Consider the following 6663-nt stretch of genomic DNA (forward strand, 5'->3'; position numbering starts at 1 on the left):
CTTTAGCTTTGTTGAGAATTTATTGGGAAAATAATCTTGCTAAAACAAACATAAAAAATCACCGCTCCAAAGTGTTTTTTTTTGTTTCAATAGCAGCGAGGGATAGCATGGCTTGGGGATAGGTACTGCAAATTTACCCTACTTGTTGAGGTAATGTTCCTATAAAACGCATGAAATTGTTAAAGACGATTAATGTTTAATTTTGTGGACTAATGGTTAAGATTTATGAAAGTTGTTATTCGCTCCGAAAAAAAAACTGACAGTTTATTTAGAGTTCTCTCAGAGCGCTTCTATATTTATATAGAAAACTAGATACTTCTTTGGCTAATAGGTAGTACAGTAGAATCCTGCTTATCCGAGGTGCTCGGGGAAGGATCATCTCGGATAAGCGAAACCTTGCATGACACCAAATACATAGCCAAGCCCTGTACTTTCGAAATGGTTTGCATACATTCAGGCGCATAGCATAGTAAATACATGGAATTTGTTATGCTATTGTCGGTGTTTTCACACAAGTTTAGCTTTTAAACTCACCGAAAAATGTCGATTCAATATGATGGCAATAAATCGCGGTGGTAAAACACAACTTTACATAGATTTTGTATAAAAATGGTGGCTCGCATAAGCTGGGTCCTACTGTATACCGTCAACTGGGGCAACATGCAACAATTTTCAATTTCAATGGCTTCTAAAAACCTCATGTTCACAGTTTTTCATACCCCTTATGCATCAAAAGTTTTAAGGTTGATGGGACATCAAATTGGCGTAGTCAAAAAAATTATTGGTTTCTTCAGTTATTTTTAATTTTCTAAAAACATGCTATTTTCATCCTTCTCAGAAAATGGGGTAACTTGCAACAAACTTTGTTTTTGATGTAAAACTTTATGAAAACGTATGAAAATGTATAGTTTTTGATAAATTTGCGATGACTTGAAGATCATTACGCATGAAAACACCATTTGCAGTGGTTTTTTGTTTTGTGAAAACTTATTTCCACATTTTTCTGAAAATAAGGGTGCTGCATACATTTAGGGGTAAAACTATACTACTAAAAATTGTAAAAGACAAAATTATTAAAAAATAGTGTTTGAATAAAAGAAATTTCAATGGTAACAAACGCTGAAAAATAATCATATTCCAGCATATGGAAATGAGATTTACAAGGTGTTTCTTTTATTTACATTTTGTTGCATTTTACCCCAGACTGGTAACTGAATTATAAAAATATTTATTTAAAAAAGTTGAGTGATTGTTCGAAAAATATTTTTACATCAACAGTGTTGGTTTAGGATGAGGAATCCAGTATAAAATTTGTAGGTGATATTATTTAGCCAATCCGTCATACTGGGTAAAGTTTTTTTGGGCATCGGAAAATGTTAAAAATTGAACATTTATTGTTCGATTTTTCAAATTTTCAATGAAAATCAAAAACTTATAAAAACTATCCTAGGATGGAAGAAATTATGTCATCATCATTTTGTAATCATTAAAAGACAACTTTATCACATTACATCAAATTAAAAATTGAATGAGTGTGGTGTTATATGAATGTTGCATCCAACCCCGCTGTTGCATGATGCCCCGTTTGACGATATGAAGTATGATATTAACTTTCGAAGTTCGAACTACTCCGCGAAATCCATTAATGCATTCCAGTTTGGCGAGGCACTTTTCCCCCAACCATCGTCGTGACTTTAGGTTGCGATCTGGTCGGATAGCTTCTTGTAGCTTTCCTATCTAGAATCTTTACGGGATTCTAGATTATTGATGTCACGCAAAATTAGGTTAAAATTAACCACCCCTTCCCCCCCTGTCACATATTGTCAACTTCCGTAACCTCCTCTTTTTGTATTACGTCCCGTTTTCAAACAACACGACCCCCCCACCACCCCCACCCCCGGGGTAAAATTTTCAACCCTTTAGAGATTTGATTAAAAATGTAGGTTTCTTTTTTTTAAATTCATCAGTTTTATTCAAAGAATTGGAATCATTAGTTCAAGGATTATGTTGATGACTTTCCATATCAATGACCGGGAAAGTCGAGGCAGTAGCTGCAGCATCAGCGACGATGTCTGAGAAACCATCCAAATCTAGTTCCTCTTCTTCAATCTATTCGCAATCCAAATCTTCTCCACAGGTTAGAATTTTAGAATAGCAGTGGAAGTGTTCTTGTAAACTTTCTTATGCTCATAAAATTTACCCAAAGTGATTACGTGAGTATTCTTATTCATTAAATGAATGGTGCACGTACAAGTATAGGTATATTTATTTATTTTGGGATAAAATTATTCGTTATTGTTTTGCTGTTTTTTTTTTGTAGGTAATGATATGTGATGTCACGCTCAAGCTTTCGACTTCCTTCTGAGCTAAATAACAACTGTGCAAATTTTGGTGGCTTTAGGATATGACATGTGCTGCCTTGTACACCATGGAAGTTGTTAAGCAAACACTAGCGACACCATGTCCTCCATAGAAAAATTTAGATCATTTAGGAAGCTTTCGGAGAGGGAAACGATCATACATTTTCTCCAAACTACAAAACTTCAAACATTTACCTGACATTGTTGGCCCTTAAGGCTTCTTAAAAAATTTTAGAAGTGCCACACATTAAGCAGAAATTGTATGAAAAATAGTGAGGATATCACAAAAAAAATCCGGTCTACCTGCGGTACTCCAAGTAAATAATGATATTGCCGAAAAATGTAACCTCTTCGCGATGAACTTCTCCAGTGTTTTTTTTTCCTGTTCTTTCACCAACGGCTGATTAAATAAACGCAGCCGTCACACGATTGCCAATTGATGTGCTGAATCTGCATGTTTTTTTCTATGAGCGAGAAAATGGTTCCTGAAGTTCAACATTGGAGTTACTTTCGGTAAACTTCATCAGCCGGACAGGATGGAATTCTTAAAAAGTGTCGCACTTTTCTGGAGAAACCACTTACCTACATCTTTAACCGGTCCCTAGAACAGCAAAAAATCATTTATGAGCCCAGTCCATAAGAAAATAATAGGCAGAGAATTCTCAACTATCGTGCTAGGTTGCCGAAAAAAAATCTGTGTTTTGACCACAAAAAAAATCTGACTTTCTGTAATGTTACCCAGAAATTCTGTGATGGTTTTCTGTGATGCTTTTACCGTCAATTTCATTCAAATGTCATGTTAAATTGCGTCTTTTTTATATTTTACTTAAGAAAAATTAATAAACATTACCAATTTCATCATATCTTTGCAATTCAAAGATAATAATCCAAAATTTATATTGACGTAAACAAATTTAAAAAAACACACTGTGACACAGATTCTGTGACGAAAATTTGCTCAAAATTCTGTGAAATTATAGATTTTTCTGTGATTTCGGCATCCTTGCTACGCTTGGGATGTTCTGAACGACTATATGCTTGGAAAAAAAGTTACCGTCAAACGGGGCATCATGCAAAAGCAGGGTTAGATGCAACATTTGTATATCACAACACTCATTCAATTTTTATTTCAATATAGTGTTATAAAGAAATCATTGAATGCTAGCAAATTGATGATGACATAATTTTTAACATCGTGAAAGAGTTTTATAAAGTTTTTGATTCTCATAAAAAATTTAAAAAATCGAGCAAAAGATGTACAATTTTTAAAATTTTTCGATGCCGTAAAAAACTTTACCTCGTATGACGGATTGGCTTAATCATATCACCTACAAACTTTATATTGCTTTCATTATCCAATACCAACACTGTTGGTGTAAAAATATTTTTCGAACAATCACCAAAATTTTTTAAATTAATAGGGGAGATGGGGGCATAATGGCCACTTTAAGGAAAACGGTTATTTAACCAAAGAAAATAGCTATAAATCTGCTTCATTTAATATTGGAACACAAACAATTGCGTGTAGTTCAGTCATTTATTAACGAATTCATAATTTGTTTTTCATACAAATGTAGCATTTTCTTTACTCTTTTATAAAAAAAATTAAAAAAATTATTCATTGCTGTTTCGAAGAAATTCTCGTACTTTTCCCGTAATACGGCACATTAGGCGGCGCACACCCTTTTCGTCCACCGTTTTGGCGATTTGATTCCACCAGTTCTTCATTTGAGTCATGTTCCTAACAAGTTTTCCCTTTGCCTTAAGCCTCCGCTTCGTGATTGCCCAGTATTTCTCTATCGGCCGGAACTGGGGGCAGTTTGGGGGGTTGAGGTCCTTCGGTATTACGCTGACCCCGTTCGTTGCGTACCATTCCATAACCGTTTTGCTGTAATGGCAGCTTGCGAGGTCCGGCCAAAACATTACTGGACGGTCGTGGGCACGAATAAACGGCAGAATCCGTTTCTGTAGGCACTCTTTTTTGTAGACTTCTGATGTCATTGTCTTGTCAGTGAGAAAGACTTTGGTTTTCTGTCCACAACTGCATATCCCCTGCCAAATCATGTACTTGCGGGCGAATTTATCCGCAAACACGAACTTAAATTTTGCAGGTACATCTCCCCGAGCCGTCGCCAAATAAAAATTTTGACCTGGGATTTGCCCAAAGTCCGCCTTCACGTAGGTCTCATCGTCCATCAGAATACATCCGTCGAACTTGGTCAGCACTTGGTCGTACAGCTTTCGAGCACGGATTCTGGCCACATTGTTCTGCTTCAGCGTCCGATTTGGCTGTTTGCTGGCTCGGAATGACCTTATTCCTTCCCGGAGACGAATTCGTCGCACCGTACTGTGAGCGGCCTGGAACTTATTGGCCAAATCGCGGTCTGAAAGATTGGGATTCCTCTTGACGGCCTTGATGACTTTCCCACGCAGTTTCCAGTCGACAGTTCCACTCCGACGCTTCGAATGCGGCTTCCGAGCCGTCGTCAATGTTTCCTTGTACTGCTTGATAACACGCCATACGGTATTTCTGGGCATTTTAAGCTGTTTACCCAAGTAACACCGATAGTTTTATTAGACTCCCCAAGCCCCTTAAAAATCCAAAACTTTGTCTTATAGTCTGCTATAAAACTTTAAATGTTACTTGGGTAGCTAGCTTCGATGCCGACAACAATGGATTTTCAAGAAAACTGTGCACAATTTGATCTCTCCGTTCGGCTTCCATGGCGGTTGTTTACAAAATGCTATCGTTTGGTGTTATGACATAAATACATGGTGAAAGGTAATGAATTTCTCGACACGTGGGTGAAAAAAGTTTCCAAATCCGTCCACTAGGAGTGCCACATTGAGCAAAAGAATTTGTTCCAATATTAAATGAAGCAGACTTTAATATGGAGGTTACATTATTGTTTCGTGTTCAGACACTTGAAAAGCCTATTCCCTAACGGGCTGCAACGTGAAAAACTAGATGAAAACATTAAAAAATGCATTTTAAAAAAAATTGCCAAAAACTGAAAATCAGCCACTGTGGAGGCATAATGAGAACCCCCCCTGAGGCAGTATGAGCACCATTAATCAGAGCAAGATGTGCGTTTTTGCCGGGGAATCTAGCAGCGAATTCAATTCGATGAAGTCAGGTGAGTCGTAGATTCATCAAACAAAGCAATAACAAAATAATCTAGGTCTGTTTGTAGAATACAAACAATTCACGCACGCACATTAAGTGCTTTGTTCGGAGGATGATGCTACTAGCCGTATAATGTAACAATAAAAAAATCGATCATGAATTGTGAATGGATAAAAATCACCTCGAACAGAAATCTACTCTTGTCTTTTGATTACCTCTCCGATACCTTACCAATAGGCTAAATCGTCGCATGAAAACTAGTCAAGGTGTGGCGCTATAAATCAATTTTAATTCGCTGCTAGATTCTACGGCAGAAAATGCTCATTATGCCTCTATAATATGGTGCTCTATATGCCCCTAGTCAACAAATTTAAGTAAAAACGTGTTTTAAAATTGATAAAAGTGAAAAATCAAAAATTTTATGATGGTAAAAATTGAGAAACAATGTGTACATCATGTTGCAGTGCGTACATTATAGATCAAGGTTATTTTAAGATCAGAAGAGCTTATTTCGTGGTGCTCAAAAATTATAATATTTTCGTAACTTGAGAACCAAGCTAGTTTTTTTTAAACATCTCTGTAAAGATGAAAAGGAGATTCCTTTTTTTGTGAAAAATTAATACTATAGGAAGTACGAAACAAATTCTCATGAAAATTTATTTAAGAAAATACGTACTTTCGTAGAAAAGCGTAGTGCTCATTATGCCCTGGGTGCTCGTTATGCCCTCATCTCCCCTATTTTTATAATTCAGTTAGCTGACTGGGGCAAAATGCAACAAAATGCAAATCAGAACTAAATCTCATAAATCGTGTTTCCATATGCTGGGATATGATTGTTTTGCATTATGCGTTTGTCAACATTAAAATTTCATCCATCGTAAGATTTGTTTACATGATTTAAGAAAATATAATATTTTGTAATATTTTTTACCCCTAAATGTATGCAACAGATTAACACTTTTTTCTTAAACACATTTTTGACCAAAAAAAATGTAAAATTTAATTCGAACATTATGACATCACAAATGTATCAAAAACTTTAAATTTGCAAACGTTTTCATTTGATTTTTCATAAATTACAGAGTTTGTTGCAACTTGCCCCTTTTTCTTAGTAGGGCGAAAATCGCAGGTTTTTGTAAATTTAAAAATATCTGGTAAACCCAATAATTTTTCTGA

This window comes from Uranotaenia lowii, chromosome 1 (genome assembly GCF_029784155.1).
Source record: "Uranotaenia lowii strain MFRU-FL chromosome 1, ASM2978415v1, whole genome shotgun sequence".
NCBI lineage: Eukaryota > Metazoa > Arthropoda > Insecta > Diptera > Culicidae > Uranotaenia > Uranotaenia lowii.